Genomic DNA, 13,878 nt, shown 5'->3' with positions numbered 1-13,878 from the left:
CCAGGCTTTGAAATGCAGCCAGCCTCTCTTCAATATCTAGTTACGTTTCCACAGCACAGGAAGAAAAAAACCAAACTGTTTACATGCAGTAGTATTTCTGGTAACTGAACTTATTAGTTTAAAAGGCAATATTTACCGAGCTCACAAAATAGCATGCTTTCTGCCCACAGAGACCTGTTTTAATTAAAGCTCTACCTTTAAAATTCATTAAAGTAATCAGTTCTAAGTGATTAGGAGCCCACATATTAGATTTCAACATGGGACTGCCACATATTCCCTTCCGCAGGTGCAGGAGGCAATGATTTAAACAACCGTGAACATCTCTCCTTTAAGCGGATTTCAGTTTTATTTAAAGGCACTGGCCGGCTAGCCTCAGGAATTTCTCTTTTTTATTGGGCATGAGCGGCTCAGCCGCCTTGCTACAGTGGATCACCTCATTATTCTCATCACCTGGGCAGAGCCGTCACTCAGAAGCCGTCTCTCCCAGGGCAGAGGCGATGGGAAGGGGAAGGTGACTTCGGAGAGATGAAATGCCACCGTGTCCCCCGGCCCCAAAGAGGCTCTGCTCTTACACCCTGGCCCCCTGGCTGTGGGGCAACAGGGGTGGCTGGAAGAGTTCCGCGGGGACAGCTTAGAGGGGTAAGGATACAGTAACGACAGCAATGACAACCACAGCCGTAACTGCTACAACGCATGGAGCGCTTACCATGCGCCAGGTCTACACACTGTGTGTTTTGAGCCTCTTCGCTCAGGGAGGCCACGTGCCTCGCCAAAGCCCACACGGAGAGGAAGTGACAGGAAAGCAGTGTAGGCAGAAGACGACTGGCCTTGGAACCCCACTGTGGCCACTTTCTAGACGTGAGCTCTGCGACGTCATTTTCCTGACCTTTGCTTCGCTCGCGTATAAAGGGTTGCGTCTACCTGACAGGGTAACGGCAAGGATCCCATGCGGTGACACGAGGACAGCATTCGGCACAGAGCCCGGCACGGAGGATGCACCCGACGCAGGGTAGCAATTCGTGTCCGGAGACGGTAAAACGTGAAGTCGGGCATCCAAGCGTCAGCGAGCCAGCTCCCCTGCACCGGGACGACCTCCCTGCAACCCCGACCGGGAGACGGGGGGGATGGGAGCTCAGTCAGCTCGAGGGCCGTGGAAGGCATGTGGCGACGATGCCAGGGACAGGCTGACGGCACAGAATGAGACCTGGGAGGCGACAGCTGGGCTTGGAAATGGGCCTCAGTCCTTTCTCCCTGGAAAACAAGCTGTCGCTGCCAGATGGAAACACTCAAAAAGGCCCTCGACGGCAATCTTGTCCAACCTCTTCACTGTTCACGCGGGGCTACCGAGGCCCCCATGAGGGCAAGTCTATTTTATTTTACGTCCAGACAGCCAGTGTCTACACTGGAGTTCAAGATGACTCCGCCACCTGACTGGCTAGAGGACCCTGACAAACTTACGTAATCTCTGCATGCCTCAATTTCCTTAACTATAAAAGAGCACCTATTTCACAGAGATTGTCAAGGATGTTATGAGAGAATGCCAGGAGGACCCACAGCACAGGGCTTGGCACCTGCGACGCGTTCAGTACAAACTCTCTGGCACTTGGCCGCCGTCACAGTCACCTTCTCTGCCGCCCCGGAAGCATCCTCTAAGCTGGCTCACACTGGCCCCTGTGACAGCTGGGCCCGGCGAGGGGTCTATTCTGTGGGGCTCTGGAACACTCCGGAAGCCCCTTTGGGGTAACTGAGCCCCTCCCTCCGGGGGCGATCTTCCTCACCAGCTGTGGCTTCTCCTGCTGAGAATACCGAGCCGTGTCTGCCACAGGCTGGCGTTTGGCAACAGGCTCCGGGAGTCCCTGAAGTGAGGCCATGCCCACCCCTGAGCCAGGCTCGCTCCCTCGCCGGGCACTGAGCGGGGCACGGAGACTACAGTGGCACGCGAGGTGGCTGCTGGCTCAGCCCTCACTGACCACCAACAATACTCAGTTGGGCGAGAAGTACCAGTAAAAGGTGATTCGAGCTGTTCACATATTTACTTAACCGCTATGGATCGAGTTCAATTTTGCGCCAAGTCACACGTTCAGTGTTGGAGAGATGCCGCTGATTTAAACGCAGACACCATCCCTGACCATAAGGTACTTACAATCCAGTGAAGGGGACCACATTATTGCAACTAGTACTTCTTGTTTTAATTACTCGCTTGGTGTGTGGGTGATGGAAAGAAAAGAACCAGATTGCTACCAGAGCACATAGTGGAGGCTTGGCCCAGCTTGGAGGATCACAGAGGCAGTAACATGTGGCCTGAGCTCTAAAGGATGCACAGTTTTCTAGGCGGGGCGGTGGGTGGGAGAAACCATTAGAGGCGGAGGAAAGTTTGAGGAAGGCCCCAAGAAAGGAAAGCCCGTGACAAGCTGCGGGACTTGAGAGATTGCTAGTGAGTCCGGGGGTATCAGCAAAAGGACGAATGGTACAGGGTGGGGTGGTGAGGCCAGTAGGCCCGCATCACCCAAGGCCTTTGGTCCAGAATAAGGAGACTTGCTTTCAGCGCCAATGGGAAGCTGTCAATGGATTTCAAGCCGGTGAGCAACACCACCTGACTGAGGTTTCTGAAAGATCTGGCTGCCGTGGGGAGAATGGACTGTGGGAAGGCAGACTGGAGTGGAGGCCAGAGACCTGTTTGGATGCTACTGTGCAGTGAGAGGTGATGGGAGATTAGAGGTGGAGAAGCGGAAGACGGAATAATAAGCCCAGTGGGTTGACCTGAGAGAGGCGGCAGAGTCCTTTTTTTTTTCTCGCGTCTTTGTTGTGTTTGTTTGTGTTTGTTTTTGTCCTCACCGCGAGGCATGCCGGATCTTAGTCCCCCGACCAGGGAACAAACCTGATTCCCCTGCAGTGGAGGCGTGGAGTCCTAACCTGGACCTCCAGGGAACTCCGTGTCAGAGTTCGAACTGAAAAGCCTCGCTGATGAATTGCACGTGGAGTGTGACGGAGCAGGACGGGTCGGGAGCGACTCCTTCTCAGGCTTGCGCCCTGGGTGGGTGCTGGGACCCGGTCACGGGGATGGGAAACCCGGAAGGAAGAGCGGGTGGGGAGTGGTTTGGAAGGGTGGGGAGTTCCTTTTGAGACGAGCTGAACTGAGATGCCCGGGAGGCAGGCCAGTGGGCAGCCGCATACATAGATCGGGAGCTCAGAGGACAGGAGATAGAAATCTGAATTCCGTCAGCTCAGTACAGAGGCGGGAACTGCAGCCAAGGCGTGAACGAGTTCATCCGCGGGGGCATGAAACGTGAGCACAGAGGAGGACAGAAGACAGAACTTTGATCAACTCCAGCAGGTCAACGTCAGGAAGAGGACAGACCAAGGAGGCTAGAAGAACTAGGAGGGATGGTAGCTAGGAGAGTGAGGGCTTCAAGGACGGAGTGACCAACAGTAGCTCTGGGACAGATGTCCAGTAAGATGAGGACGGGAAAATGTCCACTAGATTTAGCAAAACCTAGAGGTAATTTGGGACGATGAAGAATCAGCCCTGCTCCCCCGCTTAGCCGACAGGTATTTTTTTAACGTGACTGTAGTTAAGTTGCAGAATCTAACCTCAAATTCTTCACATGTCCCTTTGCCCCTTTCCCAGGCCCAACCCACATGCTGAGAACCCCAGTGGCTGAGCAGGACTCCCCTAGAGTCCTGCTCATCTGGTCCTTCAGGTCTCTGGGTGACTCCCAACTGCTAGCTGTTCCAGGCATCATTTCTCTAACTACCACTTACCACTAATTTGGTCCTCATGTTGGCTTCATGTTGTTTGCCTTTTACTGAAGGCTAATAGTTAGGCATTCGCTACAATTTATTCCTACAATTACTTTTGAAGGGCTCAGCAATGAGAGCCGTTTTCAATCCTCGCCTATCAAATGTGTTTCTGACGCCATATAATCATAGAATTATATAAATAAATGAACGAGCAAATTACCCGAAGCAAAATGTGATTGCTTAGACTCTAGGCAACCCGTCTTATACTCTGGTACTCCAGAGCCCCTCCTTTTCAGGTACCTCCCAATCACTTCCCTCAGCCCTTCATGGGTACACAAAAATGAAAGCGTAAGACTGGATTACTGGAGTGGCAGACACAAATTTTCAGTTCCACCTTAGAAAGTTTGATGATGCGGATGTCATTGAGAAACTAGCAGTTATTTCAAACCACAGACACTCATAATTCAGTCAACCAAATGCAGGATCACAGTTTGTTTCCAAATTAGTTGTTATTTTCTTATACGGGAAAGCGGAGCATAAGTGAGGATGGATTTATTGCATATTATACAAATTTATCTATTAACATCTCCTTTGAGGATTCTCATCAAGTTTAGTTTCAAAGATGTCACTAGTGACCACTTCACATCTGGACAAAATGGTTCCCTCTTACTCTAGAGTTGTTTTTGAATTTATTAGGAATGTAACCGAGTATTACCTACTCAGTTTGGCATCTCAAAAATACCATACAGTTACGGGTAACAAAGATAAGACCAAACGTGAGGAGTCTAGAAGCTTCTTCAGGGGCTTGTGCCCATTGTTCTGGGCTCCAGGCCCTACTGGGGAACTTGCGGAATATCCCCTCTCAGTCAGTTCCTCCCAACAACTCTAGCTCAATTCACAAATAACTTTAAAGACCAATTACAGGCTTCCCTGGTGGCGCAGTGGTTGAGAATCCACCTGCCGATGCAGGAGACACGGGTTCGTGCCCTGGTCCGGGAAGATCCCACATGCCGCGGAGCAACTAAGCCCGTGAGCCGTGGCCGCTGAGCCTGTGCGTCCGGAGCCTGTGCTCCGCAACGGGAGAGGCCACAACAGTGAGAGGCCCGCATGCCGCAAAAAAAAAAAAAAAAAAAAAAAAGACCAATTACAATTTGACACCATGCCCTCACAACAATCTACTTGGTCTCCATTGCCTTTTCTGGGGCCCCCATCTTTGAACTCAGATAAGGAGCTACTTCTAGAAGTCTTGCTTCTCACAGGCTGGTCTCCCTGCTTCCCCTGAGGTTTGCTGGTCTCTGTCCTTGTTACTTCTGGAAAGCCCTCTCCTTTAAGAAGGAGGCCAGCGCTCCTGGGATCACCACCCCACTTGTAACGTCTGCTCAGGAAAAGACACATCTCCTTCTTTTTTTTTTTTTTTTTTTAAATTTATTTATTTACTTTTGGCTGTGTTGGGTCTTCGTTTCTGTGCCAGGGCTTTCTCCAGTTGCGGCGAGCGGGGGCCACTCTTCATCGCGGTGCGCGGGCCTCTCACTGTCACGGCCTCTCCCTTTGTGGAGCACAGGCTCCAGACGCGCAGGCTCAGTAGTTGTGGCTCACGGGCTTAGTTGCTCCATGGCATGTGGGATCTTCCTGGACCAGGGCTCGAACCCGTGTCCCCTGCATTGGCAGGCGGATTCTTAACCACTGCGCCACCAGGGAAGCCCAACACATCTCCTTCTTTTATAAAGTCCCTCTTACTCTGCTATTGCTGCGGATCCATGAAACAGATCTCTACACAGCTAGAGTGACCAATGCCCAAACTAACTGTCCTTCCAATCCCACTTCAAAATTGGTCCTTTCTTTTGCAGAGGCCTTCACCCTCAATCTCAGCTGGCTGCTCCAGCCTCTGCTTTCTGCCTCAGCTATCCTGAGCAAACCACGGAATAAATTAGTTGGCAAGTTAGCCAACTAAGAAACAAAGAGGCCCCAACACCCATCAGAGGTTAGAAGTTTTAAAAAAAAAGGCAAAATTTTCAGACTTCGAATGATTTCTTTTTCAAAAGATTTCAGTGCCCGAACTCCAGTTTGAGAACTGAAAAAAGTTCTTTCTGCCACTATTTGGAATGCACAGACCGCTTACGTCCTTTTTCAAAGGCTAAACAAAAACGAAAGCAAAACCAAAGCTTGATGTGACAAGGTAAAGTGGCTCTAAAATAAAGTCAGCATTTGGCAAAGCCTGGTTAACAATAAAGAGAAACAGTGGGATATGAATTTCTAGGTGGGCTGTGTTCTAAAATGAGTAGCTTATAAATAAACACTATAATTGTGATTTGGGGCACTACCAATAATATATCCTCTTTAAGAAAATCCTAACCACAAAACTCAGAGACACTGCGGATAGATTCGCTTATTTGCATTACAGAAGGTCTCTTCCTGTTTACCAAAGGATTCACCACAAGACTTCTTTAATGAGAGCGCATTTGTACAAGGTTTCTGCTTACAAAAATAAGAACATCAATTTGTACTAGAGTTACAGGAACTCTCCAATGGGTAATATGAGAGCCACCCTCTATTAGATGATTTATCTTGGGTCAGCTGGGATGGAAGGCCACGCTGGCTCACTCCGCCAGGACCCTGGAATCCACTGAGTAATTCTAATCTCATTTTCCCCAGATGCCCCACTCTCCTGTTTTCCGAGTGCACGTGTGTGGAAGAGTGTCCTCAGAAAACAATCTTTGGGGACATTTCGACTCAGGTATGGAGGAATCACAACACTCCTGCCTTCTGACCTCCAAGGTGGGGACGGGCCACGTGGGTGGTCAGGACTCCCAGAGCCACTGGACTCGGCCTGAGCTCCGATCTGTGGATGTCCCTGTGGCTCTGAGGCCTGGATGAAACTGCTTGAAGTCTCCATTTAAAAACTTTGCTGCTGATTCGATTAAAACAGCTCCAAGGTTCTGCTGTGGTTCAAGCCTCTGTTTGTGTCTGGAAGCTCTGCCAAACAAGGCCGTTTGTTAGCCTCAGCAGTTACGGAAGGAATCTTTAAAATGTAGTGTAATGATCTTCCATTTCTTCACACTTGGCAGTTTCCAGAGAAAGAAGCAGATAACATAAAAAGTCGATCGTTCTGTTCTCCCCGGAAGAAGAAATCAGTGAGCAACCTTTACCATTACGGGGCCCATCCTCCCGTGATGGGGCAGCTTCTCCTCCTATTTCGGCTGGGGGAAGGCACAAAGTAAACACTGCATAAACCAGCACGGATTCCCCCTGATCTGCAGCTGAGCTAGAAAGGCAGCTGGAAGCAGATGATGAGCATATTATTAGAAAGTGCCTTGGAGCTCAGCAGACCTGGGCGTGAATCCTACCTCCGCCGTCTATTCTCTGTGGAACTTGGACAAGTGATCTCATCTCTTTAATGAGCTTTACAGGGCTACTGTAAGTGTAAAGGGCTGAGAGAGTATGGAGCCGCACACAAAGCAGGCCCTCAGTAAACGTGCAATTAATGACCACTTATAAATATCAAAACTAACACTGTCCCTTTCATTCTTTCTAAAGCTTAATCAGGGTCAAGAGAATACTGATGGTTGTGACAGAAAGAAAACTAGACAGGTCATTAGGCTTTTGATGCAAATCCTAGACCCGGGAAGGATTCGATTCTCAGATTTCATTTCGAGTTAAGTGAACGAGGGTGGTCTCATCAGAGTCTGAGCGCGAAAACAGAATTCGATTAAATGTGAGTGACGGCCGTTAGTGGACGGTAAGATTGTCAACTCTGCATTGCCACAGTTAAGCCTAGCACGTTGGGTCATATACCAGGGCACATGGTGATAGTGGGACTTCTTTGCACACAACTTACCCGAAAGGAAAAACAGAGCCAGTGCAGAACCTGCTGGTCTTACTATCTCAAAAGTGTGGACCCACGATGACAATCCTTCCCAATCGCTTTCAGTGACTGAACTCAGTACTTTAGCAAAGGGGAGAAGAGTGAAACGTTTTTCCCTTCAAGCCTGTGGCTCCCAACCATAGACGCCCTCAGGAGCAGGGTAGCCCCCTTCTGAGGATCTCCTTCTGAGAACAAGAGGACCCTTGGCACTTCTTTTCGTTGCCTTGGATTAGTTCAATGAGAAACATGGCTAAATAGAGACTAGCATTAGCAGGTGTCCTACAGAGCAAACCAAAGCCAAACAAAGCATGAAACTTGCTTTGGCTTAATGAACCTCTTCTTCTTCCTCCAATTTAGTATGGGAGAAAATATTAGCTGATTCCTCTCACTCAAGCTGTATCAGTAACCCTTTGCCCTGACCCCCAGTTGAATTCACCTTATCTCAGGATGGAAGATGTTTTCCTATGACACCCTCTCCAGAGACGCAGGTAGCCTTTATCTCCCCTTATTTGCTGAGAGAGGATCTGAAGCCTGGTGCTACGGAAGCTTACCGAGGGCAGGCAAACACGAAGACCAGTCTTTAGGCTACACTAATTATCTCAGGTGGTGTTTCTGACCTTTTGCAGTTCAAGTTCGCGTTCCACCTTCCACAGGTACCGTGCATGTATGCCTTCATAAAGTACTTCCTGAGCACCACAAGTGATGAACACTAACGTGATGGGTAAATTGGGGGAGATCACCGGACAAGCTCAACTCAGTGCAGTCCCCCTTTCTCTTGGGAGCAACTGTACTCCAGGGAGTAGGTTTCTCCTCTGCCCCTCTGGGTGGGCAGCCTGCCCTGGTTCTGTGCTGCTTATATTGAGGTTGGGCAAGTCCGCCTAATTTTTGCAATTCATTTAACAGACACATTTCACTTGCTCATCAAGCTAGGTTTTCTAGCCTGGCCTCCATCAGCAATGAAGTGATATTTTAAAGTCCACATTTACGGTTTTGTATGTTTCTCAACTTGTTCAGAATCTAGATGATGAAATGGAAATCGGGACCACCCCCCGCCCCGCCATAAGCACCAACCGTGTGCCAGGCGGACGGTCTAAGTCGCAGGGATAGACTAGTGAGTGTCGTAAAGAGTTCTCGTCTTCATGGAGCTTACGTGTCTGAGTCACCCAGGAAACGTTTCTGGTGTGAACTGCGTTTTTCTCGCCATCACTCGTGTAGCATGCTATCTTCATGGACAGTCCCCCAGCCAGAGGACGTCAGCGGCAGAGCCAGGAAGATGTTCTGCCCTGCTTTCCTGCTCATGCCTTTTCCTAAGATATCTTCGCTCAGAGTTGTGTTCCTAAAGGATAGGACTGTTGCTGAAATAGAGAAGGAATCCTACCTATTATAATGTCAAAACTTGGCACTTTTTTTTCTTTTTCAAATACTGTTCTCTTCTTGTTTATAGATCACATCAATGCCCTGTGGCAGAGTCAAAGCTTTAGAAGGTTCACTGTTTAGGATTCAGCATTACTTCAAAGCCCAGGAAACTTGAAACCTGACCAAACATCAGATATCATTTTCCAAATAAAACCGGAGAGTTTCCAAAAATATTCTATGTGGTGCACTGTCCTTAAAGTTTTGAGGTTGTTTCAATGTCTTTAGGTGTGCAAGTCCACAGCTTGGAAGCAATTCTATTTCTACTGGGTGATAACTGTCATCCCCTATTTGCCCGAGCCCTGCCCAGCTTTACGTAAGAAAAGCCTATAAGATCTAGGCAGAGTAGGATACCAGAAGCCCAGTCTCCAACACGGGTAGGGTTAGTCTCAGTCTTGCTCTCTGGAACCTGCTCTCTGGTATATCCGAATGGAGACTTTAGTTCTCTATTCCCACCCAAATACAGCCTCCTGGGCAAATCTCACTGCATGTGCCCAATGACAGCTTCTTATTACCATTCCAGCTCCTCACTGGCACTGGAGCTCTGCTCTGCCCCCACTACGAACATTGATCCCGTGCTCAAGAGTTCATGTGATAACTGGCTTTACAATCATCTCTTTCACATGCTATAAGGTTTGACTGCCAAAGTCACAGTCACATGTCAGCTAAGGCTAATCTCAGTGAGAGTCAGACCTAAAGATTCCAAAGGGATAGGTGGAGAGAGAGTCAGGTGAGAAGTTAGGGATGACTGGCTTGGAGGAAGCGAAGGAGACGCAGTCTGTTTTATCATCTCTCCCTTCGCACGCACTGACTGAAATACGGGTTCACTATCATGATTATTTTCTAAACCATCGGTCTTCAGGACACGTGGTCCGTCAAATTTTAGACCACTTATGGCGTTAAAGACACTTAGAAGTTCCGACCCCAGACATTAACAGTTCTTGTACATTTTGATTGTTTATGTGGGGGGTCAAAAACGCAAACATCAGTCCATCAATCAATCAATCAATTTGTAAATGCAAACTTGCAGATCGAAAAAGAAACTCAGATGTCTGCAAGGGTCACATATATAACATAAATGAGTGAATGGGCTGAACGTAAGACAACAGGAGTGCTGGGGTCACCGGGGAGCTAGGGTGTACCTGCTCTATTTAAAGACATACCAATTCAATTTAAAAAAAACAAAACAAAACTATGGGACAAATTAAGCAGGTCTGTGGGTTAGATTTGTCTTGGGATCCACAAGTTTGCCAAACTTAGTTTTACAGAGATAAGAGATAATTGTACCATCCTTGAAAGTTCAGGTTTTATCATCTCTATAGCTAACTTCTTCTAGAGAGCGCTGTGCAGCTTTGCACAGCTGTGAAACAATGGTGCATTCAGGAGCAGAAGCCCTGGGCTCTAGTTTCGATCTTATAAAATGTGCTCATAAATAAAACGATATTGGATAAATCCCTTGTCTTCTTTAGGCCTTAGTTTCCTCATCTGTAAAGCTGCCTGTCCTAGACAGCCTTTAAGGCATCAAAGCACCTTCATCTCTAAGATTCTGTTTTCCATTTCTAACGGTTTCGGGAGACAGGAAGAGAAAGATATTAGACTACCACTGTTTACTTCCATGACGTACACTAAGATATCCATGATCAAGATTTGAAACAATACATTCTATTAAGACTCATGACAGGGCTTCCCTGGTGGCGCAGTGGTTGAGAGTCCGCCTGCCGATGCAGGGGACGCGGGTTCGTGCCCCGGTCCGGGAAGATCCCACATGCCGCGGAGCGGCTGGGCCGGTGAGCCGTGGCCGCTGCGCCTGCGCGTCCGGAGCCTGTGCTCCGCAAAGGGAGAGGCCACGGCAGTGAGAGGCCCGCGCACCGCAAAAACAAACAAACAAACAAAACAACAACTCATGACAAGCATTTAAATTCAGTGTGTATACACATGCACAAGTGGCTTGGGACAGGATATAGTGAGGGACAGCAAGGTGGCACAATTCCATTTTGACCTTTTTGCAGTAATACTGATGTACAAGTCTGACTCATGAATAACTGAGCAGGGAGACAGGAAACGGATGCTGCCTAAGCATCTTTCATTCACCATTAATTGATTATGCACTCATTCACTCAATTCACTCAGATTCCGGCGATGCTGAGCTAAATGAGCAAGGTCTCTTGTCCCACCGAGCTCAGTGACAAGCGTTAAGAGGCATCTGGTTTCACTGAAGAATATAATGAACAACGAGAATGTGGTGGCTGAAGTGTTGCCAAATGGTGTCCTCCCTCCAGGTATAAATCGGTTGTATACAAACTGGTCCTAGAGCCGCAAGGTTCCCCTTGGGTGCTTCTGGGACCACCATGGTTAGGAACTAGTAGAGGCTAAATGAGTAAGACTTGAACTATAGCTGCTCTGCTTTGATGTGATTTATGAACTGGAGTTCCTCACACCATTTCACTTGAAAAAAATGATTTTATTCGTTGTGGTAAGCTAAATCATGCTCCCCCCATGATGTCCACATCTCGATCCCTGGAAGCTGTGAATGTTATCTCGTATGGCCAAAGGCATTGGCAGATGTGTTTTAAATTAAGTATCTTGAGATGAGCAAATAATCCTGGATTATCCTGAAAGGACCAATGTAATCACAGGATCCTCAAAAGAAGGAAGCAGGAGGGTCAGACCGAGAAGGAGAGAAAGCAATGTGACAATGGAAGCAGAAGTTTAAGTGTTGCCGCCATGGGACAAGGAATGCGGGCTCCCTCTAGAAGCTGGAATAGGCAAGAATGGATTCTCCCCTAGAGCCTCCAGAAGCCCTGCTGACGCCTGGATTTTAGTCCGGTGAGACTCATTTTACTGTCGACATCCAGAATTGTAAGATAGTAAGTTTGGGTTGTTTTAAACCACGAAGTTTGTGGTGATTTGTTACAGCAACTATAAGAAAGGAATACACTAGGATAAAACATGGTGTTTGGAGGCCTTTCTAGTTAAAGCCAGGTCTCCTTTAACCTAGACGCAGAGAGACATTTTCCCAGGGCAGTGCCTCTCTGTGACTTTCTAGGATCCCTCTAATCCTGGCATTTCGGTTAGAATTCTAGGTATGAGCTACCCAAGTGCCCTAATTTTGAACTAGTTCCACCCCCACCAGCTTCCCCAGGCCAGAAGCGGATTGTCTCTTGCTTTAGGGAGAGGAGAAACCTCCAGTTTCCCCCTCTGTAACAGCACTGACCCACTTCTGCAAGCCCTTTTGCTAGTTAACAGTCTGAGAAGGCTACGGGAAGGCTTACTGTTCTCCATCTTATTTTCTAACCTGGCCGGATTAACAGCTAATCAGAAATTAATGCTCTGAGTAGGCACTTCTTCTGACTAAACAGTGAACAAGTCAGCAAAAACTTTAAGTAACCACTTTATTGCCCGCCTCCACTGCAACAGGGTCAACGATTATGAGGCAGGGAGCTTAGCCATCATCGTTTCCCATTGGGATTTTGGCTGTTCTTTCAGTTCCTGAATTTTAAATGAAACAGGAAATAAACAGTGCATGGTAAAAACTTGTTACATAGTGAGGTCGACAGAGGTTTTCTCCAATGCCTCTTTCCATTTGGAGCATCAGGGCAGGGGAGACGAAGGGTCCGTATGCTGGATATTAGGTGATGGGATTCTAATCCTGGTTTTGCTACCAACTTGCTATGAGTTTAAGTCCCTCAGTTGGCTTATCTGTAAAATCGGGATAGGGAGCTTAATATCAAAGAATCTTGTCATCTTTGGTAGTCCAAATCAATGGTTCCCAGATTTTTGAATTTCATGGACCAATAACACTTCCCATGAACATTTTGGAGACATACGTAGGATTTACAAATTTTGACTGCCAAGTGAAGGCATTTTAAAAAGCTACCACAATAATTTCAAACAAGAAAAGACATTTTATCACCAAAAAAGTTGGAAGGGCATCATCTCAAAATAGAGAACTGGTCATTATGTTGAAGCTTTTTGGCTTTATGAAAAACTCACTCCCTTGTCTATTTTTTTCTCATTTAGATACAGATATAAGAAACATTGTCGGGAATTCCCTGGCGGTCCAGTGGTTAGGACGCCGTGCTTCCACTGCAGGGGCACAGGTTTGATCCCTGTTCAGGGAACTAGGATCCCACAAGCTGCGTGGCCAAAACAAGAAAGAAAGAAAGGAAAAAAAGAAACATTTTCAAAGATTGGCAAAGTTCCTCAGATCCACTTTTGGCATTCAATGTTCTATGGCACCAAACTTTCTTCTTTCTCCCTTAAAGTCACCCTGGGTGGGTGATCTCTTCCGCCAGGCCTGCTTACCGCTACTCCAATCAGAACCTTGTCAAGGGGAATGCCACTGGGCCTCTTCTTCCCCAGGAGGGAAAGGACATCTATGTCTAAAAGCCTCAGCAGAGAACAAGACAGAGAATAACGTGGCAAAGGAAGCTGGGTTTGATGAGTCGGAAAAAATCAAACAAACAAATCCAAAGGACACGCGTGGCACATCATGCATGCATGTGCATATGCATTCTGAAAGAAGAAATCCAGGAAATTTGAAGTTTGGCCTCAGGCGTCTGAAGCTGGGTATCATTCATGTGACTCTGGTTAACAGAGAAAAATGCCATACTCCAGATCTCTCTGGCCCTTAGGGAGAGGAGGCATCTCTAAGCATCTCAGCAACTGCTACAGAGATAATCCCAGCTCAGAAATCTTGGGGCTGCTTACTGATTCTCGGGATGGATGAGTGGCCAGTCACCACACCGTGCTGACTTTTTAAAAAAAATAAATTTATTTATTTATTTATTTTTGGCTGCACTGGGTCTTCGTTGCTGCACGCGGGCTTTCTCTAGTTGCAGTGAGTGGCGGCTACTCTTCGT

Source organism: Kogia breviceps, chromosome X, assembly GCF_026419965.1.
Source record: "Kogia breviceps isolate mKogBre1 chromosome X, mKogBre1 haplotype 1, whole genome shotgun sequence".
Classification (NCBI taxonomy): Eukaryota; Metazoa; Chordata; class Mammalia; order Artiodactyla; family Physeteridae; genus Kogia; species Kogia breviceps.
The sequence above is the reverse complement of the archived record's forward strand: the minus strand, read 5'-3'. Positions refer to the sequence as shown.